We start from the raw sequence: 25989 nt of genomic DNA, 5'->3' as shown, positions 1-25989 counted from the left end.
TCGCCGTTCGTAGTGAATGCGATAACAGCTCTTGAATATAGTCTGTCTTCAGCAGACCTAACATAATAAGAAACTGCTTCTGGCAGACTGAATATCTTTCTTCGCTCTACGTAAGTTTCAGCAAATATAAGGTAGGTTTGAGTTGCTGCATCTTTGGATACACTGAGCTTTGTTATTTTGTGCTTTCTACTATCGGGTGTTCGGTACTACAAAGGGCAGTCTACATCTGCATAGCACGTGTTTCCTCTATAAGAGAAGACGATATTGCACTTTAGCTCGTGTTAGAACATTTGTATATCTTGGTTTTAATTCTGCATTACCTTAACACGTTCACTGCCACTGTAATTGGCCTTGCTTTGCCACGTAACCAATATTTTTCTTAATAGAATCTGAAAATATATTGCTAAAAGTAATATAACATGTATTTATTTTATAAGTACACAATCAAATTTACTCTCGTGAATCAAAGTTGTTTTGGGGCGCACTAAGGCGTCAGTGGCATATCAGGCCATATTCTGTAGCGGGTGGCCGTGGACGCGCCAATGCGTCTAGTGTATTGTTCCTGGTTAGTGTGACAGTTTAGGTTACTACAATTTCATTTTATATTCATAAATGAAACGAAACATCCTACTGACAAACGACATATTTATTGGACAAAAAATATAGTAGAAACATTCAAATACAAACACAAGATCTCGAAGAAACTTCTGAAATAAAATGTATGTCAAATCTAAGAAAAATACAATCTAGAGCTTTATCCATTACTCTCAAACAAATAAAATAAATACAAAGTTTAAGAATAGTACCGACACATAACTGTCGAAAAATAAATGAGCAACGAAAGTGCTATCTGCCTTTAGAGGTGGTGAATAACACAACAATTCAAACAATATCCTGCTTTATTTGGGCAATCTAGGCACTCGTAAATCGTGTCTGTTCGTTGTCCACGGCTGGCGCATGATCTGCACTTTTTTCGCGGTGTTTTTGATTTTCCATTTGATTCTCGTTTTACCACAACATGTTGGGGATTTCTGACTGGCCGTTCTACCTGCTTTCGTGGCAATAGTGCTCTTATAATACTGAGTCTAAATTCTTGGAGGGGCATTTTTGTGCCACAATATTTATTGTGTAGGGCATGTGCGTTTGTCAGTATCATTTCCACAACGTGGATAAAAAGTTTCTTGTACCAGCGTATGGTTTTGCGTTCCGAGAGGTAATATGATAACATCTGATCGTGCCGATCAACTCCCGCCATAAATTTATTGTAGTTTACAATGGCCAAGGGCTTAGATTTCTTCTCCTTTCTTTTGGTTTCAACCTCAACCATTTCATTTGTAAATGCATTAGAAATGTAGCAAACCTCCCTCTTATCACGCCACTTACCTATCATAACTCCTTCCGCAAATCTGGCAACGGCTTCACCTTTTCGTAGTTTTGCTTCCTGTATTTCCTTGGGTGTATCCTTCCTATTCGCCCTCAGAGTTCCCGTGCAGTGGGTCTTCTTATCCAGGAGCAGCTTTGCCAATGCGAAGCTGTTATAGTAATTGTCCATGTACACATGGTGACCAGCATTCAACTTTTCATCTAGTAAATGAAGAACAATTTTTTGCGCATGGCCTCTTCCTCCTAAATCGTCCAGCATGCCAGTGTATACCGCGAATTTTAGGACCATTCCAGTGGGAGTTGTCAAAATATATAGCTTTATGCCATATTTGTGCTTTTTGTTTTTGATGTATTGGCGGAAAAGTAATCGTCCACGCCAAAGGATCATTGATTCGTCCAGAGACAGTTCCCGTCCAGGGTAGTAAACTTGGCACATCCTTTCATTGAAAAAATTGATAACGGGACGTATTTTATACAACCTGTCGGATGGTGTTGGTTTGCCCTGTTTTGGATTTTCAGAAAAGTGTAATGCACGTAGTATTAGCAGAAAACGATTTCGTGAAATACTATCGGCAATTCCTTTCACGTTGAATAAAGCGTCCTTTTTCCAATAGTCCTGCAAATTCCTCATCTTTACATTTCCCATGTGCAGGAAAACTCCCAAGAACACTAACAATTCGCCAACAGTCACATCTTTCCAACAGTTTATTCGTGATTGTCCTTTGGTTCCCGCAGAAAGGAATAATTCAATCGCGTTTCGATTTGTTTCTTCTACAACTGTCAATAGAAATTCGTCCGTCAGCAAAAGACGAAAATAATCTAAGGGAGTGTTTTCCGTCGGTTGAATAAGCAGTCCCTCTTTTTTTATAAATGGGCAATTTATCATTCCAACTGGCTCTCTTTCCCACGCAACAGTTGTATCAGCTGCGTTATCTCTTGTTACCACTCCTTCTGCCATTTCCCTGTCGCTAGGATTCACAGCCATTTCTACAGTCTCATCTAAAACAAACTCGGCTCCGTCAGACTCTTCACTGGATTCCACGCCGTCCTCCTCACTGGCCAGTTCCGTTTCCGAATCGCTTTCTTCTAATATTCGTAATAATTCCGCATCCGTTAGTTTTTGTACGTTTCTTGTGTCCTGTGTTTTACGTTTCTTAGGTTCTGAAGGGCCCGCCGTGTCACGATTGTCTTCCATTTTCAGTCCCACAACAGAGAAAAACTGTAGGGAAAACACACGAACCGCACCCGCAAAAATTGAAAACAATACGTTCTTAGAGTGCCTGCGCAATGAACCACACCGAATGGCTGTGCCCGACTAAACTGTGGCGCTGAGAAACAGCTGAGTGTCTCGCCGCGCAGGCGCGTCGACGGCATATGCACTAGTATCGGCCGGACGCGCTGGTGCGCCGATGGCAGTGAACGTGTTAACGCATGTTAGAGGTCCGTGCACATAATCTGTTGTGCTACGACAGTCTGCTTGCTATGTAATCTTTCATCAATGGACATCGGATCACCTTGCTGTTAATTCATGGATCGAAGTTTTGTAAAGATGCGTAATATTTTCAAGTTATTAATACTGGGGTCATGTTAGTTCCGCGCTCAGGTCTAAGACAAACAGGTAGCTGGGTGGCTTTCAGCTGTTTGATCAACTACCACATATGTTATGTTGTTATTCGGAAGTCCTCTTTGTAAACACTTGCTAATGCCACAGAGCAAAGACAGAGTTCCATTTTTTAAAATTGTTGCACTAATCCGGGAACTACAGACGTTAAAAATTACTTGTGTCCATGAGAAAATTCGTCACGTTGTCCAATATAACTTGCCGAAAGCACCTCGAAATATTTACTCGTTCTTAACTATGTTACACTAAATTAAGATACTATTAACTATCATTGTCTTCATTACCTGAACGCTTGTCAGCAGACGTCCTGGAACTGCTTGCAACATTCAAAATGTCTGCTGCAAATTTCACCATTTGTATCAAAGGACCAAAAAAGTGAATGAGTCACTAATAAGCTCTGAATATTAGTGAGTGAGTACCAACACTAAAATAACAGTAATAGGGTAATTTGCTAGTCCAGTGAAGCAGTGTCCTTTGCTGGAAAACAGCCACGGACGACTTGTCGTCAGCCACATGTCTGTCGGACGTGATAGCCAGGGAAGCGGAAGTACTCGAGGTTTACTGAGCGAGATGACGCAATGGTTAGCACACTGGACTCATATTAGGGGGGGACGACTGTTCAAACTCACGTGTGGCCATCCTGATTTAGGTTTTCCGTGACTTCCCTAAAGCGGTTCAGGCAAATGCCCGGATGGTTGTCTTGAAAGGGCACTACTGACTCTCTAATCCGACGGCATTGGTCCCCTCTCCCGAATCAACCAACTCGACGTTGATTGACAAAGCCTTGCACAGGTCATCGTTTTTTTAACTACTTTCTGTCGTTGCCTAAAGCCTTCTAACGCCTTTCATATTAAGTTGAATGTGTAGGGACAGTTATCGCTTGTGCGGTAAGCACCATTCCGGCTGCCAGGCAGTTATCATCAGCGAAACGTATTAGAAAATGACGCAGGACTTGTACTAAAACGTTATATCTTGACGCTAAGCACTCCAGCTGTGACTTCCACTTGCCCATTATCGAGATTGTAATATATAGACAATAGAAACCAACGTGATAGCATATTTGACACCTGTCCAGACACAGTGCATGTTCAAAAAGACTCAAATTTGTTTAACAATATAGAAAACATAATTTGGCATCAGATAGCCTTCAACCACATTAATGTTTTTTTTTGTCTCCATACAATGGACAGAAATGGACTGACTGGCGAGAGCATGTGAAGGCATTGCTAATTACGCACATAAAATTTTTTTCGTGATTTTCTTTAGATTTCTATTCTTTTTCTTTTGTTCATATGGGCATTTCCAATTGTGATTATCTAACATTCTACTGTGGTTTCTAAATGTAAAGATGTAATTGTGATTATTTCGTTTGCCAATGGATAAATATGTTTCTTGCTTTGTACCTGTGGTAAAGTTCGTAAAGTTCTCTTTTGGAATATTATTAATTGTGGAAAATGCAGTCAATAACATTTATAAAGGTTTATGTAATTTACGATAACGATATAACATCTATAGACAGGGGACAGCGATAGTGATATCGAGAGTCGAAAGGTTGCTGCGTAGTAGAGGGGATGGTGGATGGCGTGTCTGTGAAGCGTGCGCGGGAAAAATAGTACTGTGTTTCATGAAAAGCATACAAAATGGTATGGACAGTGATACCGAACTATCAGATTGTTAATTCTCTTTACCACTGCGTTATGTACTGCCATCGCCAGCGAACTTTAAGAGCAAATAAACCGGAATGTGAAAGTGCCGCTAACATTACTTTGTTGTGGCCGACACGAACTGTGCTTTTATGCGAATGAACTTTGCTGGTATTGGTTTTGGGTGGTGGAACTGTTGTATATCACATTCTATCAAGCCGTGAAAATGAAGACTAATTAACTGTGCAATATAAATGGCTTTCAGTGACGTTGTCGAAGTTTGAAATGCGAGAACAGAGTGGACATTGTTTACGGTGTTCTTCACACACAAGAACAATTATATGAACTGTGTATTTGTGGCTAAGAATATATGAATGTGACGAACCGTATAATTATGGATGGTAGCGTCACCGACAGTGCATGAAGTGTAAAAACGAGCGATATCTACGTCATGTACTTTGAAAGAGAGGACATGTCAACAACGTTCGTATACTGGCGTCTTGTGGTTTGTTAATCACCACGGGGTTAATGATACAGCTGTGCCGGAACTTTATTTGCGTTTCGCCGGAGAAGATTAACCAGCGGAACTGTCTGTATCCTGCTCTCATCATCGTAACCCGCCGACATCGTGCTGCCTAACGCAACGCAACAAAAAGTTAAGGGATTTCGCCGAACGCTATCCCCTGACCTAGAAACTTTCTTTCTCTATTAAAAGTATAAGAATTACAGACTCTATTTAATTAAATTCTTTGTTTAGTTTGTTTGCTTTCTGCTAACGAAAATAAAATTACAGTCAGTGAATTAAAAGTTGCCTGGTAGTTATTGTTGAAACACCAGTAAATATAAACTTCTTCCTCCCATTAGGACTAATTCTCCTTGCATGTCAAAATTATTGTAGTTATTTTATGTAGTTTTATGTATTGTTATGAGACTAGATATATGACAGTGACTAATAAGAGTATTTTGTCGCGAAATATGGCTTCGCGCGAAAATTACGGCGACTGCCATAATTGCTTGCGTTCTGACCAATAACGTAAAAGCTGCTATTCCCGTATTGGTGCTTTTCCTGACGTGAGCGGGAATTATAAATGTCAGCTGTCAAATCACGTAGTGACTCTTTACCCAGTAATAAAAGTTTTTGATATTGTATTGCTACGAGTCGTAGTATTAAGAGACACTGGTTATACTCAAAAGTGGGTAGATATATGGTGAAACCCCCAGTGTTCATGCGATTGTTAACAGTATTGTATGTGATTCACGAAATTTTTTCACTTTTTCCAATTCCTTTCAGATATTGTCTTACATGTCTTTCAAGTTTCAGGGAATATATACACAATTTTGTCGGTTCAGGTTAATTTCAGAGCAATTTCTCGTATATTAGAGTTTTCAGTTCATAAACAAAGTGGGATCGCGACCAATTGAGAAGTATAACAAAGAGTGTGGTTTTCCAACTAGAATTCTGGATGACTTCACAGTTCAGATTTTGATAATTATTTTTCCTGTGGGTTGAGGTCATCACAAGCACTCCGAAACTCTGTGTTGAAGAACACAGGGCGTCACGGCGTATGAAATATATTCGTGGCTCCCTCTTTGACATCAATCCATGACAAAGGCATGCATGAATGATTTTTTTGTGTATAATGGGATCTTAGGTCACCGAGAAGCATGGTAAGAAACCAACTCGCCAGAGAACGAAACGACAGATGAGTATTCCGCGAGAGAATTTGCGAGGGCAGGAACTCTGCTGTTTACGCCTCCAGTTCATAATGATGGTAAATAGTGAACGAGTCTGAAGACAAGACGATTTATGACGTAACATGGCTCATTGCTGTAGATTGCAGGAGATGTTGGTAAACTAAACATTACTCACGAATGGAATGTTATTATAACAAATATTTTTGACCAAAATGTGTTTATTTTGCTTTTTGGAAAAGAGGCATTACGTTATAACAACGAGGGTTGCTAACACATAGCCAGCCGCAGTGGTCGAGCGGTTCTAGGCGCTTCAGTTCGGAACCACGCTGCTGCTACGGTCGCAGGTTCGAATCCTGCCTCGGGCATGGCTGTGTGTGATGTCCTTAGGTTGTTTTGGATTAAGTAGTTTTAAGTCTAGGGGATTGATGACCTCAGATGTTAAGTCCCATAGTGCGTAGGCCCATTTGAACCATTTGAGCTAACACATACTTCCATTTCTGTATCATAGCTAGCCAGTCAAATGCAAGGAACCGCCATGTTGAATTTGCAGGACCTCAGTGGAGGATGGGTAACAGGGCAATACTAATCCGTGGGACACTTTGCTGCAAGGCCTGATCGCAGTCTACTGGAAGGTCAGTTTCAGCATGGGAAATGGCTGTCACTCAGAGTCATTGCCATAAACCTTCAAATTTACAGATCAATATCCTTCAAATCGCTTTTCTGCAGAATCTTCTATCCATGAATCATTTAGAACAGGGCTTAACAACTGGCCGGTTTTGAGCGCGAGTACTCGCATCTGCTCAGGCACGTGCTCGCGAGCAGGTGCAAGGTCGCGGAGTAGAGAGGGAGGGGAGGGAGGGGAAATGCGCGCGCACGTTTGAATGTGATCTCGCGTTCTTAGCAGATTTAACTAGCCATCTGAATGCTTTGAACATTTTACTACAAGGTAAAGATCTGCTAATTACTCATTTCATAGATCGAATACGAGCTTTTAAAATGAAATTGACACTTTGGGTGAGTCAGCTGGAAACAGGAAACCTAGCTCATTTTCCTAAATTATCACCCATGCAAGATGTCCACAAAGACTGTGAACATTACTCTCATAGTTTAGTTGTATCAGCGCTTTCAAGATCTGACAGCACTAGACAGTGATTTTGATCTGTTCTCTCCATATTCAGCGAATAGATTCGTCCTGAGCTGCAGCAAGAAATTATTGACCTGCAGTGTGACAGAGAATACAGAGACAAATTTCAGAACAAGAAAAACATTTTGGAATTCTACAGACACTTCCCTCAGGATAGATTTCCTCGTTTGCACAAACTGGCAGCTACAATAATATCAATGTTCGGTTCCACGTATGTTTGTGAAAAACTGTTCTCTGCAATGAAATTTAACAAGACGCGCCTGAGAAACGCATTGTCTGATCGAAATTTAAACTGCACGCTGTGCCTAAAATGCACAAGAACAATTACTCCGAACATAGACGCAATTGTAAAGGGCAAAAAGTACAAGTTAACCGAGAATCCCACACTTCATGACACCTTTTATTGTGTAACAGTTCACAAATTAGTGCGAATGTAGAGGCATACACTAAGCTAATAAAATTATGTGGCGTGTGTACATTCTCCTTTATTTGTTTCATTTGTCGCAGTAATAATTCGTGAGTGATATCCCTGCAGGTGGCCGCGGATTTACATTGACTGGCGGCAGCTGTTGTGTGCCCCACGTGACTCTCCCCACTCTCCGCTCTGGTCCGGTAGTGGGGGTAGCGTGCTCGCGCTGCTCCGTGCTCGCGCCTTGCTGCTCACAGCTTGCTCCGCGAGCACGTATGTTGTGAAGCCCTGATTTAGAAAGCATCGCCCGTGCGGAAATCAGATTGCCCTTTTCTCACATGATGTTCGCCAAACTATGGATGAAGGGCAACAGGAAGGCTCCAAGTTCCTATACTTCGGAAAATCATTTGACACGGTGCCCTAATGCAGGCTGTACAAGCATACGAAGCAGGTTCCCAGATACGTGAGTGGCTCGATGAGTTCCTAAGTGCTAGAGCCCAGTACGTTGTTCATCAGACACAAGAGTATCTTCAGGAGTGCTGCAGCGAAGTAGGGTAGGACCGTTGTTATTTTCTATATACATAAATGATACGGCGGACAGCGTGTGCAGCAATCTGCACCTGTTTGCTGACACCGTGGTTTATGGGAAGGTGTAACCATTGAGTGACTCTAGGAGGATACAAGATGACTTAGACAAAATTTGTAGTCGATGTGATGAACAGTTGCTAAGTGACCGTGTGCGGCTCCTGTTCGTGCCGTTATTGCTTGACATCTTGTCTTGGCAGTACTCCCGTTCATCTTATTCGATTTACTGGCGTCACTAAGTTGCTGGCTTGCTTTCTCGTGAGTGGCAGCAGCAGCGCTTATCGATAAGAGCACTAGTATTTCCGGGTCGTCATGTGTCGGGAGTTCAGTCGGGAATGAGCAGCAGTGAGGTCTGGACAGTTATGACTCGCCCGACCATTTCCGACACACATGACTCGAGTGGGAACGACCTTGGTTGGTCGTTCGGTTGGTCGTCTCATTGGACACGTGTTTTTGGTCGCCGACCGCTTTCGGGTTTTCTGTGTGTGTCGACTTGTGATTCCTCCTAGTTGTTCTACAGTGACTGGTTTTAGTATTGTTCCAGTTGTTTGTGGAAGTGTTTCGCGGTACCATGTGTAGCTTGTGTGGTTTTGACTGAGCAGTTATTTCAATGGTGTCTGCCTGCTGGATTGAGTCGGCTGTTTGGGCAGAGCAGAGCACTGGCGGCGTGCACGCGCGGTTCGATTGTGAGGCGATAGCTACGAGAGCTACAAAGTTCGTTGCCCACCGAACCTGGACACTGAAGTTCAGTTAACCTGTTATGAAACCTCAACTGCTGTGATATCTCTTCGTTCATTGTCGGTTGTTGCTTCCTGTGCCGTTCTGGCTAGCAGCAACGTAAGATGTGTTGGAGTCGGCGAAATTTTGCAGCCATCTTCCTGTATGGTCTTTAACTATTCAGTTGGTTGTTACTTATCAGTGAAGTTCACCAGCGGTATTTTCTGTCTTGTGGCCGTTAACGCCCCAGTTACCTGCCCTGGTCGTTAGCGCAGTTTTCCAACAGTGTGTTTTTCTTCGCCGTGTTGATGCTGACCGGCACGGCGAGTAGTTCGACAGCCTTCTAGTTGTTTATTTATATTTTGTTCTTAAGTGTGGTTATTGTGCCTTGGTTGTTTTTAGATGCCAATTTTGAAGATGTAGTGCAGCTGGTATATTCATCCTCGGCTGATATTCTCCGTTGTCGTACCGTTGGTCGGGCGCAAGGGAATTGGTTAGGTTGTTGGTCGGTCCTTCAGCCGTCCCTGGGTCGGGTTGTCATCCGATTATTTAACATTACCCTTGGCTGCCTGTCCCACCTCACCTTACGTCAGAGCTACCTCCTCAGGCCGATCCTTGGAACACTTCTGAACACCACTGTTCTGTTGGTTTTAGATTGTGATTTTCATTTTAGCCTGATGTACTGTACGAGGTCTTCAGTCGTCTATTAATTTAGTTTGTTTTGATTTTAAAATAAGGCCTTCAGCCGACTTAAATTAAAATTTCAAGATTGATTTGTTTAATAACTAAAATTGTGAAAGTTTGTTCTATCTAAAACTCTTTTTATCCAGGCCCTAAGTCCTGAGTTGTTCAATGTCTTGTGTGTGGCCTTCAGCCGAGTATTTATGTGAAATATTTTAAGTAAGGCCTTCAGCCGCTTGTATTCTTTAAAGCAGTTTTATAATTTGTGTTCAGAACTTCAGCCGTTTTTGTTTTTGGTGTGGTTTTGGGCCTTCAGCCCAGGAGGTATCGCAAGTTTTCTTAACTAGGCCTTAAGCCGTATTGTTTTAATTTGATCCTTTTCAGACAGTGTGTAATTAAGTGGTTCTTAGGAAAATAAAAGTTTGTGTGTTTTGTGCAACTAACAGTAACTAATTACTGACCCCCTCCACACCCATAACCTGATCCGCTCTGTCCTGCGAGACCAGATTTCACTAAGTGTAGAAAAATGTAAATTAAAGCATATGAGTAGGAAAAACCAATCAGTAGTGTCCTGTTTGACACAGCCTCATCGATTAAATACATAGACATGATGTTGCAAGACGATACGAAATGGAACGAGTATGTAAGGATTGTTGTGGGAAGAAGAATAGTCGACTTCGGTTTGTCGGGAGAATTTTAGGAAAGTGATGTTCATCTGTAAAGGAGACGGCATATACTCGTAGAACGCCAGTGCGATCCATTCTTCAGTAGTGCTTGAGTGCATGTCATCCCCACCAGGTCGAATTAAAGGAAGATAGTGAAGCAATTCAGAGGAGGGTTGCTGGATGTATAATATTCTTGGTAGGTTCGAACAACACACAAGCTCACAAGCATTACGGAGAAACTCCGGGAATTCAAATGGGAATCCCCGGCTGGAAGCGACGTTCCTTTCGAGGAACTCAGCAGAACGATTGTGCAGCCGCCAATGTACATTTCGCCTAAGGACCATGATGATAAGATAAGAGAAATTAAGGCTCGTACAGTTGTTTTTTCCTCTCTCCGTTTGCGACTGGAACAGGAAAGGAAATGACTAGTAGTAATACAGGGTAGCCTCCGCCACGCACCGTAAGGTAACTTGCGAAATATGTATGTAGATCTAGATCTAGATGTAGATGCCTGCCACAGACCAGCCGCCAGCATAAAGCGCGCCACTGCTAAAAGCAGCTGATTCTTGGGAGTAACCGCCCAATCAGTCGTTGCCACTATTCCATCCGTTCAGCACCAGGTAGTGAAATGCACAAATGCACCCAAGCAAAAGACTACCCGTCAATGAGGCATTTTTTGTAACGTATAACTAACATAAGGAAAGTGTCTCTGAGATGGACATATTTTATTAATATTTTGTGTTTTTGGAAGATATTAAGTTTTTTAGAATAAGATTTTAAACTTTAACTGGAAGCATTTGAACCGTGGTACAAAACAGATATACGAGCAATTGAACCGTGGTACAATAAAGATATACAAGAAATATATGTGCGCAGTATGATACATTTTAATTAGATTCTTGTGGCTTATGCATTTTGTCCTACATTGGCTGCTTTTTTTAATTAATAGTTAGTGTGATAAAGGAGTAATATTTTTATAATATAAATATATACAACATGCTCCCATATAATGGATAAACTAGCCGACAAAATATCGGAGGCTGTTCAGGGAAATTATTTGTGTATTTTGGTATCGGAGAGTCATGGTCTCGAATGACTCGTTGGATCATCGTCAGTTTCTTACGCCCACTTATCTTTGCATCTGGATTGAACTGAAAATATGTGCAGAATATTGTGAATGTCGACGGTATACCAGCGAGTCTTGTTCGAAAACAAGGTTGTTCCATTCACACACGGTACTTAATGTTGACGACAGCACCACCAGCCACTTCTCTCCTCGCCCTCAAGCTTGCATTTAGCACTGCTCGGAAGCTCGGTCCTGTGTCGAGTTTGTTTTTTTCCACATTTTTAGTGGTGCGTTACCTATTACACAGCAGTGCGGGATGGTTTACTGAGGCAGAGTTCACCGATGTTCAACTCGTGTATGGATTCACTGAATGCAATTTAAGAGTGTCATAAAGACGCTTTGTTGAACTGTCCCCGCAGTGACGGCAACCACATCACAGTATCCTTGAATCTATACATACGAGCGTACGAGAAACCGAACCACTGTGGTCAACATTCTGGACAACACCTGTAAAGGAACAGTTCATCATTTGTTACGTACTGCACTGGGCACTTTCGGAACATACTGAATACATAGTGAAAAACGTGTACGTGTTTCGTCTGGGGGCTGTTTCATTACTCTGTCTTGTGTTGTACCTTTTGTATTTGCATATTACCGACATTTCACTGTTGTGAAGCTACGAGGGTTGGAATTTTGATAGTGACAGCTGTTTATCTACAGCTCACACAAAATAGTTTTACTGACCTTCAAAGTAGTCACCAGCAATGTCCATAACCCGTTACCAGCGATGTGGAAGTCGTAGGATACTCTTAGCAGCGCCAGTTGTGTTGACAGTTCGAGCGGCGCGGTCTATTGCCCGACGAATTTGTAGAAGTTCTAAAGCGAATGCTGTGAAGTGTTTCCGTCAGTTTTGAAATCGAGTTGAACTTGCGAGGGCTTAAGTCAGGGGAGTGCAGTAGGTGGTATAGCATGGTATAGCACTTAGCAGCCCCATCAGTCAAACAAATCAGTAACAACTTGCACAGTGCGTTCTTGAGCATTGTTCTGCAAAATAATGGTCAGGTGCTGCAGAAAGTGCCATCACTTCTGTCTCTAAGCTGGTCGTAGGTTGTGTTCCAAAAATGAACAGCATAGAGACAGAAGTGATGACACTTTCTGCAGAACCTGATCACCATTTTGCAGGACAATGCTCAAGCACGTACTGTGCAAGCTGTTTAGCTTTATAGCTTTAATAAGCCGAAGAAATTTGCGATACCACCGTATGTACTGCGTCTGGTGCGTCTTCTCCTCTCTGTGTTCTACAGACGAGAAACGCGAACTCCCAGCCACAAGGACGGAGTTCAGATTACAAAAATGGTTCAAATGACTCTGAGCACTATGGGACTTAACATCTGAGTCCCCTAGAACTTAGAACTACTTAAACCTAACTAACCTAAGGACATCACACACATCCATGCCCGAGGCATGATTCGAACCTGCGACCGTAGCGGTCGCGCGGTTCCAGACTGAAATGCCTAGAACCGCTCGGCCACATCGGTCGACTACTAGGCGTATGTGACAATCTGAGTCTCCTTTATATATTCATATAAACGATGTACAACCTATCACATGATACCTAATTGTGTTTGTAGATCACGGCAAAGTATGTGGATGGGTTCTTCTAAGGTGCGAAATTATAGCCACCTTACAACGTGGTGAAACCAAAGTGAAATCACGTCCAGACCGCAGCCAGGAATCTGGGTAACCTATAATCTTAGCAACAACAAGACGGATACATACCATTGTCAGATGTATCAGAACAATTTTCGCTTATAACTTCGGACTCTGTCATTTTCGGACCAGGGTCCTTTACCTCAAATGGACAGTTACCCTTCTCCATCATCCCTGATAGTTCGTAACATCATCACGGAATCACCCTGTATACGATTACAATACAAGATCTTTGTTAGCCCTGCTCTTAACATAAGTGATCGTTGTGACAGCAGCGTAAAACCTCCCCCTCGTAGAGACAGCTATTGAATGCACTGAAGACAAGATGACTCCTATGGAGACGTGTCAGTGCCTGCGAAGCAAACCAAGTGCTGTATCACGTGTGAGATACAGAGGCGAGCGAGTGCGCCGGGACTTACTCCAGTTCACTGCTAGTAGCACCACGTCACCTTAACGCCTCTGCATGTAGCGCACAAGTATTGCACCACAATTTAGTATGAAATTAAAAATCAAAATTTATATTTAAAACTTTGTTAAATTATAGTTTAGTGTAATAATGTTCCAAATACCAAGTCTTGATGTTCTAAACGTAATAGTTCACGGAAAAATGCCGTTTTAAGAGAAAAATCAGAGGCGCTAAATAATGACGCTAGGAAGCCAGAATTTGGTCAGAAGGTACAGTTAGAAGTTATAAATAAGTGATACTGGTTTCCAAAACCATAAAACAAAAATTAACGCCAGAATCCACGTTTTTCGGAAAAATCAGAGGCGCTAAATAATGGACTTAGAAACTTGAAAATTTGTTTTATGCTTCAGTACACCCCAAAAATAATAACAGAGAGTCCACGTTAATCTACCTCTTATAGTTTTTGAGTAATTAAATAAAAAACTAATTTTGTAACCAAAATGTACCTAAGTGCTGTAGATTAAGTACTCGAAATTTTAATGATAGAGGATTTTGGTTAAACCAGATGATCAAATATATCAAATAATAGAGCTGCACCAAGTTTAAGACTTGTAACATAAATAGCAACTGATATAAGTCTTAGCAAAGAAATGGTTCAGAGGTAACAATCTACCGTTAGTTCCACTAAATAAATTATATTCAGCAAAATTTTCATTCTAGCGAGCTGAGACTTCCTACGTGCTTTCAAACTGCTTATCTGCATACCAGCAAAAATTAAGAAATTTCTAAAGTAATTGGTAACTATATTATTAAAGATTATGTGCCCGAGATAGCGGTCGTTTGCAAAGGGTTCAAATGGCTCTGGGCACTATGGGACGTAACATCTGAGGTCATCAGTCCCCTAGAACTTAGAACTACTTAAACCTAACTAACCTAAGGACATCACACACATCCATGCCCGAGGCACGATTCGAACCTGCGACCGTAGCGGTCGCGCGGTTCCAGACTGAAGCGCCTAGAACCGCTCGGCCACCTGCGGCCGGCGGTTGTTTGCAGACTGCCGCCGTATGCAAATAGACAGAGACAACGGATGTTTTCTAGGCAGTCCGCAGCGGCACCTTACAAATACAGCCCCTGAAGCAGTAGGAAGGTTCACTTCGCTCTCAGACACTGTGAGGTCCACGCCAGTTAAACGTCTGGTCGCGCTCTGCCTCGGATGGCGACAGTGCCGAGCTGTGACAAGCGCGTATTTGGCAGTGAAAACGGATAGTGAACTCGCGAGTACTGTACACGGTCCTGGATCGTTTAGAATTCGGTAAAGTAACTGTTAGTGTGCCGTCCGTGTGAAACTCAATTCCGCGTGGCAAGTGGTGAATTTATTTCCACTTTTATGGCGAGCATTAATTTTTGAACATTTATTGCGAACTTTCAATTGAGTGATGTTAGTCAGGGCGAAAAACAATCTGGTAGGAAGTTACCGTAGAGGTCGCCTCTGAACTGCTAAAGGTGCTGTTAGATTAGAAAGACTTGTTTTCAATTGAACATAACGCAATTTTAAGTGTTGTTTGTGAGAAACTCTAATTAAATTAAATCTTGACTGGAACTTTAAACTTTTACTGAAGTCATAGTCCTGATCCCGCAAAAAAATGGGAAATAGACACTTTTCTTTCAGTGGGCTGGACCGGAATGTGGCCGTGCAAACTGGAAACTAAAGCCGTCGGCACACGGACCGTGCATCCGAACGTTGAGCGTTGAGCGTGCCGAGTTTCTGACGTCATAGCGTGGAATAGCACGTTCTGGAGTCTTTCCGAACGTGCAGAGCAATATCTGGCATGTCAGATATTCTGAGCGTGCGTCTGAGCGTTGACCAATGAGATGGCACAACGCCACCTACGTCACACGCATGCCGTCTTCCTTCAGTACAGAGTTGTGAGGCGCCATATTGGCATTCATTTCAAGTCTATATGTATATATGCCGTTTCTGAGCACCAGCAAATGGAGAATCATTGGAAAAACCGTTGTTAACTGTGTGATTCGTTCCAATACAATAATGAGAAACATCATATTCGTGGCAAAAAAATTATTGCAACTTGCGCATTATGAGAGTAGGCTATTTGAAGGCAGCGACACACTGAAGATCCACCCAAAACGCATTGTTCTTGGTATAATTTGTTATGATTATATTGCAATTAGTAACATATCTACGATTAAGGTTTTCAGCAAGGGCAAATATACTATGTTTAGACATAACGGATGCGTTACTGGTTCGGTGTAATACGAAGCGTCACTGACCTCTGATAAGTTGCTCGTTGGGACGGTGGTTCGCGTCTTGACACTACCAAAGCTTTTTCCTAACATTCGCGTTTTTATTAGGTTTAATATAAGTACATACTATAATATTTGATGTTATGTAAATATAAGTTCATCTTTTCTTTGAAGGGTGACTTTGTTCGATTGGACAACTTGCGCTACTTGTATAAAGACATTTTGCTCCTTTTTCTTTTACGCTTCGTAATTCACATGTTGCAAAGATTCTGCTACTGGGAAGGAACAGTAATCAAGTTAGACTGACGTTGGGGTTTTACTAAAATGTAGGAATGATGAAATAATGTTTATCTTATCGCGGAGAAGTATTCCAAATTTGTACCGCACTATTTGTAATGGCACTTTTATAAGCCTGTGTCCTTATTGATTGGACATAGTACTTTCCTTTTCGTGGACGCTGGAGGAAATGTGCGTTTTAATAGAGCTAAAGTGGGAATTTTACGCGCGCCCGTTGAGTAAACAGTGTGATTTACGGACTAGAAACATCCCGCAACTGCCGCTGGAGTGCGTTGCGATCGCGTTTACCACGTTGGGGCCCACGTACCGTATGCACAAGTCGCATCGTTCCTGAGCGTTCAGCAGCACGTTGAACTTGGCACGCTCAACGTTAACGTTCGACAGCACGGTCCGTGTGCCAACGGCTTAAGGTCAGTACGTTTCCCTTCGTTTTCTGACTCACCACCAAATTAGTTGCCAGGCTCACGTGATTAAAGACGGCATCGAAACTTTAAACCAGTGAAGTACTCGCCGCCCCACACCTGACTGTCATTCACCTCGTTAGCAGCTGTGCACGCTGCCAGTCGCAGGTACCGTGTCCATTGGTAGGTGACTATACTGACGTAGAAGTCAGACTGCTACCGCGGAATTGGCGCGATATCCTTCCTAAAGCAGCGGGCGCGCCTCCACGAGGTGAGGAGTCTGGCGCGCGCCGCACGTGAAGCCGGCAGACGTGCGCGTGACGGCGCGGAGGGGCAGCGGCGGTCCCCAAATTTACGGCGGGTAATCCGCCGGCGCCGCTATCGTGCTAATGCGAGTGTCCACAGCGCCGCTGGTAGCCATGGCAACGCGCCAGCGCAGGCCCGCCTCGCTCCCGAATGACCCGACCGCTGCGGTCCCCCACTGTTTGCCGTGACAGCTTCGGCCGTCGCGCGACAAATCCGCCAACCGCCGAGCATAAAATTAGCACGCCGCGCTAATGCGCGACATTCTGTACGGCGCACCTGCTTTAATAATATAAAGCGAGCGCGCGTCTGCTGTCACCGTGCCTCACACTTCTCCCGTGAAACGAACGGGCTCGGATGCGAATTCCGGTGGATTTTACTCGGAACCAGCACGCATCGTATAATTGCGATTGTGATTGACGCGTGTACGACAGTAATGATACTAGAGCCGAAGGATGTGCCGAAGCGACATACGCTGATGAGCTAAAATAATTATGACCCTTGCACACCGTTAGCTGGATGCCTGCTGGTGGCGTTGCGAGCACCTGACGGCAAGGAACATATAAACTGACGGAAAAAACCGCTACACTAAAAAATGATTAATGTAGAATAATACATTTGCCTAGGTGACATACTTAAATGTCCAACACTGCAAGATCACTGGTTAATATAAACGAGAGATAAGCCATTACAAACGTGAAATGCTGGTACATTTAATTACTGATGTAACCCCCTGAGACGTAACAGTCCATTGAAACCCATTTAAAACAGGTATTTTTCGAGCCAATTTGAAACAAAAAGGAATCACTGATGCAAACAAAAGATAGTGGTATAGGTAAACCTATACTTTCTTTTCCTTCTTTGCCGGCCGGAGTGGCCGAGAGGTTCTAGGCGCTTCAGTCTGGAACCGCGCGACCGCTACGGTCGTAGGTTCCAATCATGCCTCGGGCATGGATGTGTGTGATGTCCTCAAATGTTAAGTCCCATAGTGCTCAGAACCTTTTTTTTTTCTTTCTTTATTTTACTTGTGTCGTTTTTCCCGCGGATACGAGGGGTCGGCACAGTTACTCGGATGTGGCAGGGATCCGTCCGGTCCTCTCTTAACTAACACGTCATGTGGCCATAACACATGTGTGTCGTCCACGTACCGATAGAAATAAGTTGGTTTCAGCTTGGCGTATTCTAATGCCTTTGCGTCAACGTGTTTCACGTATAGGTCCGCCATGATAGGTGATAGCAGACATACACCGCCACACCATCGCCATGATCATAAGATTTTCTATCAAATAGGAAATAGATGTCGGAAGTTGCCAAAAAACTTCTGCAAAACAATTGCCGAAATATTGGTGTAAAATGGAATCAACAACTCAGCAGAACACCAGGAAGCACACTATCAATTCTATTTTTAGGGTTCCGTACCTCAGTCGGTAAAAACGGAATCCTTATAGGATCCCTTTCTTTTTTCTTTTTTTCCGTCTGTTAAAAATCCTTTGCGTTAGGAACGGGAGACGTATCAAATCGAAATTTCTGTCACATGCTCAGGTCTATGGGCCCTAGGCGGTGTAAAACTTTTAAGCTTCTAAGTCAATTCAGTCAAAAGATACTGCCACTTATGTCTCATATTTTAATACTCGCAAATTCTATCGCTTGTGCCTTATCACGTGGTTGCGCAGGGTTGGCCATGGTTAGTCGGATTTGGCTTGTTAATGTGAAGGGGTGGCCGGATGCCCTTCCTGCCACCACCCCATATCCCCCCGGGACGAAATTAGTGTACCCCAACTGCCTGCGTCTAGTGTAATCCATGGACTAGTGCGAATGTGTTCAGATGCCTGCGAGCCGTGGAACTGAGGTGGGACGTGGGGACCAGCCCGGTATTCACCTAGGGGGATGTGGAAAACCGCCTAAAAACCACATCTAGGCTGGCCGGCACACCGGCCCTCGTCGTTAATCCGCCGGGCGGATTCGATCCGGGGCCGGCGCGCTTGCCTAGTCCATGAAGCAGCGCGTTAGCGCGCTCGGCTAACCTGGCGGGTTATAGGTAAACCTATACCTATAAAATTGTTACAATGAAACTATTTACTAAATTATAATTGTATCAAAGTGCATAAGTCCTGTAATTGGTAGGAATATTTAGGATTAACGCTATTAGGTGAAATCTGGAACAAATGATCGAGTACATTGGTCAAAGTCATTTCTTTAAAACTCAGATGGATTTGTGTTAAAACAATATCTAGATTAAAGTCTGTGGTATTTAAACGAAAAACCAACTGAGAGAATCAAAATTGATTAGAAAATTAAAATGTAACTAGCGAAAATGTTATAAGTGGCGTGTAAACATAGTTCTTTAGGTGTTTTGTCAGTAATAAATAAAAGACCTATTTTCCCACATTCAGTGGGGGACTTGGAAACACATACATTGGTAGGAACATTTTCCGAACCATGTATCTTTTGCATTTTATAAAAATAGTAAAAGTATTGTTAATATTTAATATTTGAGTATTTGCACACTCCCAAAATGTTAAATGCTTGAAAATCGATAAATGTGCAGACCCAGTGCAACTGTTGAAATATGTCATTAATTTTGAAGCAACTGTTTTAACTGTAATTTTATTAAAAAACCCTTTATAACAATACCGAGGATTGGTCGGATTTATATATAAAGAGGCAGCCATGTTGGCATTGGACGGCAGTGTCTTATGAGATGTTGTGCAAGAAGCATGTAATTGCTTAAGTAAGACGTGCGTCAGTGTTGTAGGCATGTCAGTATTTTTGAGTTTTGTCAAAGTAACATAATAATTATGACGCGATATAGAATAAAGGTCCTGAAACATAATGTTTGTATTGGTCATTCTTGGATGTAAAAACCAAGTTACAGTGGACATGAAGCAACACAGTGCTTGTGGCAGCAGCTAAAAAGCAGTTGGATGAGTAGCCTACACCCTACAAAATTATAAAAATTTTAATAATAATTTCACACCCCCCAGAATATTGATTGCGAGCATGCAAACGTGGGTGCATTGTGTTGCACAGGTGCCGGATGTCGGTTTCTTGGAAGGAGTTCAAAGCTGGTTGCGGATGATACTGGAATTGTTGTCCGATGGTGTCCCACATGTACTCGATTGGAGACAGATCTGGTGATCGAGGAGCCCAAGGCAACATGTCAACACTCGATAGCAGAGATCGACAACAGGCGGACCATGGTCCGTATACGGACCGCGAAAGGTCGAACCTCGAACCGCCAAATATTCTTAAATACAGTCCGACGTCCAACTAAGTATCCCGGCACCACGTTCGCACTAGGCTAGTAGTTTAGTCGAATACTGAGTAATTTAGTAACTTAGACGAGTAGATTAGCAAATCATATAGTCGAGTCGATCCATTTCATTCTATTTTTCTTGGCGAGTAGCGCCTCCCACCACGCGTCACTGCTGTGACCTGTCGTTTTAGTCAAAGAGAGCACAGTGGGCGGTCGGTCTTTACTTCGTTTCGTCAATCGCACGCAGGCCGCAGAGCAATTATTCATTTGTTTTACAATTTGTCGTATGAAAAACCTTTTATTACATACATACCAACATTAATAATGAGTCCTAAAAAGCGAAAAATGGACACTGAAAATAGGAGATTTTTGACTGAATGGAATGACCAATATTGTTTCACGCTGCCTGATAGGCCTCAAGCGGTTCCGGTGTGCTTAATATGTAATAAAACTGTCGCTGTTATTAAAAGTGGCAATTTAAAGCGACACTGTGAAACAACTCATCAGCAATTCCACAAAAACTATCCTCTTGGCAGTGAGGCTCATAAAGAAAAACTACAGGTAATATAATTCTATTAGATAGTGTATAAATGTGATATGTATAACTGCTTTGTAAACTTATCGCGATAAAATTTAAATTTAAATTACAGGAATATCTCACTTCTTACGAAAAAAGCACGAAATTGCTGGTTTGCTGCATGAGTGAGCAAGAAAAATCGGCAGAAGCAGCGTTACGTGTGTGCTGGACACTTAGTAGACACCAAAAACTATTTTCAGATTCTGAAATAAAGAATGTATATTGGAGGTAGCCTCGGCACTTTTTGAAGAAGAAAAGGATGTTGTCGCTGCAATTCAAAGTATTCCAATGTCGGCAAGAAGTAATACAAGAAGAACGGAAATTTTAGCTACTGATATTAAAAGCACTCTGCTTGAACTTTTGGAAAAGGCACCATGCTACGCCATTGCACTTGACGAATCATGTGACATTGTTGATGATGAACAAATACATATTTTCGTGAGATTTTTCGACATTGGAAATAGGATATTCAGGCAAGAATTGCTCGCAATATTGCCTTTGAAAGGTAATACTCGAGGAGAAGATTTATCCAACATTCGTTATGATAAAATAGTGTCGCTTTCAACTGACGGCGCCCCAGCGATGATCGGCAAAGAAAAAGGTGTAGTAAAGAAAATGAGGGATCAGAATCCAGGTCTAATATCGTATCAATGGATAATTCACCAGACTGCCCTTTGTGGAAAACTCAGTGCTACACTGAAAGAAGTAATGGACAGCTTGGTGCAGTTGATTAATTTTATGAGATCTCATTCTTCTCTTCAACACCGAAAGTTTAAGAAGTTTCTTTCAGAATGTGATGCAGCGTATTCTGACGTATTGCAATACAACAATGTTCGTTGGTTAAGTAAAGGTCAAGTTGTTGAACTTTTGTGGCTAATAAAGGAAGAAGTAACCTCCTTCTTGCAAATCTTGGATACGCAGGGAGCAAAGAAGCACTTAAAGCTCATAACAAACGAGCGCAATATGCTAGATGTGGCTTTTCTGAAGGATATTCTGAAATATTTAAATGCGTTCATCATAGAGTTACGAGGGAATGGGAAATTAATATGTGATCTGATATAAAGCCTGTCTGCTTTTCTTCGTAAGCTGCATATTTTTGAAAAAGATATGAATTTATTCATTTCCCAACAATTCTTGAGTATAAAAAAGAGAACTCTGAAGGAGACATTGCAGTATTTGTAAGATTTCTGTCCGATCTAAGGGACGAATTTGCTACAAGATTTCAAGACTTTTCAGAAATTGGGAAGTTGTCTCAATTCCTAAAATTTCCTTATGAAGCTGATGCATCGGCGGAATGGACTGATGTGGCTGCTAAGTTGTTCAGCGCTTCAAAGCCTTATCTTCAAGTGAGATAATCGACTTGCAAGAAGATATTTCTTTGCAAATGTATAAAACTGTATCCACTGAAGAATTTTGGGGTGAATATATTCATAAAAATATGAAAATTGTAAGAAAGTAGGTATCAATCTGGCCACTATGTTTGGTTCGACATATATATGCGAAAATGATTTTTTCGAAGAACACATATCGGCCAAGGTTGACGGACGCCAACTTCGATGACACACTTCGCATTTGCTGTACCCATCGTACACCGAACTTTAAAAAACTGGGTCAAGATCATCGATGTAATTTCTCACATTGAATATATTACAATATTAACTGAGAACTACTTGTTTTACTTGGTTTACCCTTTTTTTGGAAACTAACTCGACTTGAAAACAAAATAAATAACAGTACATTTTAATTATTAGTCTTTTTCTGGACCTCCATAAAAAATTTTACACCGAATCCGGACCCCACTGAAAACTACTTGCCGACCCCTGCTCTACGGAGCATGTTGGGTTACAACAGCAGTATACGGGCAAGCGTTATCCTGTTGGAAAATGCTTCCTGGACTGCTGTTCATGAATGGGATGAGAACAGGTCGAATCACCAAACTGACGTTCAGTTTTGCAGTCAGGATTCATGGGATAACCACGGGAGTGCCCCTACCATCATACGAAATTACCCCCCAGACCATAACTCCAGTTGTAGGTCCATTGTGTCTAGCACGCAAACAGGCTGGTTGTAGGTCCTCGCCGGCCAAGGTGGCTGAGCGGTTCTAGGTGCTACAGTCTACATCTACATTTATACTCCGCAAGCCACTCAACGGTGTGTGGCGGAGGGCACTTTACGTGCCACTGTCATTACCTCCCTTTTCTGTTCCAGTCGCGTATGGTTCGCGGGAAGAACGACTGTCTGAAAGCCTCCGTGCGCGCTCGAATCTCTCTAATTTTACATTCGTGATCTCCTCGGGAGGTATAAGTAAGGGAAAGCAATATATTCGATACCTCATCCAGAAACGCACCCTCTCGAAACCTGGCGAGCAAGCTACATCGCGATGCAGAGCGCCTCTCTTGCAGAGTCTGCCACTTGAGTTTGCTAAACATCTCCGTAATGCTATCACGCTTACCAAATAACCCTGCGACTGCTGCATTCACAGGTTCGAATCCTGGCTCGGGCATGGATGTGTGTGATGTCCTTAGGTTAGTTAGGTTTAAATAGTTCTAAGTTCTAGAGGACTGATGACCTCAGATGTTAAGTCCCATAGTGCTCAGAGCCATTTGAACCATTTTTGCACACTCACGACCGTTACAGCGTGTATTTAAAGCAAACTTGTGAGATCAGGTCGACTGAAATTTGGATAAGCAACATCTTTCAGATCTAGAATCATGCTTACCATATTTCGTTTGTTTCGCAAAACTCCTTCTTGGTGTTGCGAATTTTTTCCCATTACTGTATATAAGCAAAGCACAAACGAACGGGGAATCAATCTGTCGTCGACACGGTCCACAAATTGGGAAATCTATAGATATCAACCATGACACAACAGTCACCTATCGCCTAGTGATACTAAATAAATTACGTAGCTGTATTTTCTTAACTTTTCTAGATTGAAATACAAATCTCTTCTGGAGTAAGATCTTGAATTTCTCTTCCTTGAGGCAGGTAAGTGCATGTGTTACCAACAGTTTGGATGGTCTAAACTCTCTGAATAAGGGACGGTTTACAAACTTCTGTTCGGCTGCTGGTTCGCAGAAAGGTCCGAGAATTGGCCAGGTTCCGTTGTCGGCGAGTAAGCACAGGCCTTTGAAATTAGAGCATAGCGACCGCAGGTGTCTTGATTACTGCCAGTGCGACGAATCTGTGCATCCTTAGGCTGGTGCAAAAACACGAAACCGTCATTTGGCCCTCTCAAATGTGGGAAAATTTCAGAATCTTACATTCTGGATGTTACTGGTCATTCAGATGGGTCACCAGCATACGAGGTGTGAGAGAAAAGTAATTAGCGAGAGATCTGGCAAGGCTGTATTGTTCTACTTGTGTAGACTGGTGTGCTTATCCCTTCCAGATGCTCAGACCAAGTTTCAGCTCCGTACAGCCATAACGTGGTTTTTTAGGGCGGCATTAGTGAAGTAGTATTTTAGTTGAGTGTTACGAAAATGAAACAGCAGAATTTAGAGCAACATTATGCCACGAGTTATGTGTTAAACTTGGGAAATGGGCGAGAGCAACCGTTGTAAAGTTGGAACAGTTCTGTGCGGAACATTCCTTGTCAATAGCGCAAGTTTTTCGTTGGCAGAAATCATTTTAGGAAAGGCCGAGAAAACGTTGAAGACGAAACTCGCTCATGGAGACCTTCAACTTCTCTTGTGAGATCAGGTCGACTGACAGTAAAGATGATGGGTCATCTGTTAAACTTAAAGACTTTAACCTTACGTCAAATTTTGACAAGTTTCGGACAAGTTCTGGGCCAAAATGTTGCCGAAAAAGTTCACAAATGAGCAGATGGACAATCGAAGAAACGTGCGTGTTAATCTTCTTGCGAGGATTCTGACATACAGTAAGAGGTGTTGCAGAAGTTTTAGCAGGCTTGCCCTGTGTTTTGCTGTATTCAAGGAAACACTTGCTTGTCATTGTGTTTGTCGAAAATCCTGAATCCTCCGCTCCAAGTCGCCCGTTTTTTAGAGTAAAGAGGAACGTAAAGAAGGCAAGAGGGATGTGAAGGCGTGCGGCTGAGAAGTCATACGCTGAGACGGTACAGAGACTAGTGGCCATGACGTCACATCGAGAAAACGGCGCCCGGTCGTAACCTGGCGCAATTTGCTGAGTGCTTTGAGTAAGTGCCGCTTCTTGGTGTTCGCAATGCCTTTTCTCTGAGCAGCTCACAATTTCCGACGTCTGCTTTGCAACTTATGTTGCTTCTTTAGTTATTTCACTTATGTGGATCCTCGACGGATTTTAACTTGCATTTGCGACTTACACAAATTTGGAAAGCCAATCACTGTTCCTTAGCAGTCTTCCAGATTGTTTGAGGTATCAGTCAGTTATTAGGAGTGTATTATGTACATGCGTGAGCTTCATTCAAGCAGTCATTTACTGCACTTTTGGTCATATCAGCGTTTATACCAATGTAGAAATGAATTTGGAAAACTCATTTTGAAGTTGTATATTTTTCCTTGAGTTTCAAATAAGCAGCCGTCATTGTAAAAATTATGAGAATGTTCACTTTTCGTTTGAAAAAATAATTGTCAATCATCTAATTGTGATGCAAAATTTTATAAAATAAAGTTAAAACAGTGGTTCCCAACCAGGTGGTAATTACCCTCTGAGGGGTAAAACGAAATTATCTGAGGGATAAAAACTAAACGATTCGATTTTGTTTCAGTCACGAAACTAAATTATTTTCAAAAGACCATTACTATTATAACAAATTTGTAAGACTCTAATACTGATTATGTAAGTTACTAGCAATTACTTTTTCTCCATTAGTAGCAGTAATGCGGTGGAGGTGACAGATTCTTCACATAATCCACCCATTGCACACATATGTTGTGCCTTGTCCCGTACGTCACTGATGGTTGGTTGGTTTGTGGGATTAAAGGGACCAGACTGCTACGGTCATCGGTCCCTTCGTCACTGATGGTAAAAGTGAGACATATACGTAACAAATGCTAAATATCTCAAGAAAACTTCTTTTCCAAATTGTAAATAGTACCTGTAGTAGTTCAGAAATTCCTTCATTTCTCGCTTCGAAACAGACTAATGAATTAATTGACAGCAGGACACAGGAATAGCTACATAATGGCTACTGTAGTGCTGTACACAGTATTATTATTATTATT

Source organism: Schistocerca nitens, chromosome 1 (genome assembly GCF_023898315.1).
Source record: "Schistocerca nitens isolate TAMUIC-IGC-003100 chromosome 1, iqSchNite1.1, whole genome shotgun sequence".
NCBI lineage: Eukaryota > Metazoa > Arthropoda > Insecta > Orthoptera > Acrididae > Schistocerca > Schistocerca nitens.
Note: the sequence above shows the minus strand (reverse complement) of the source record.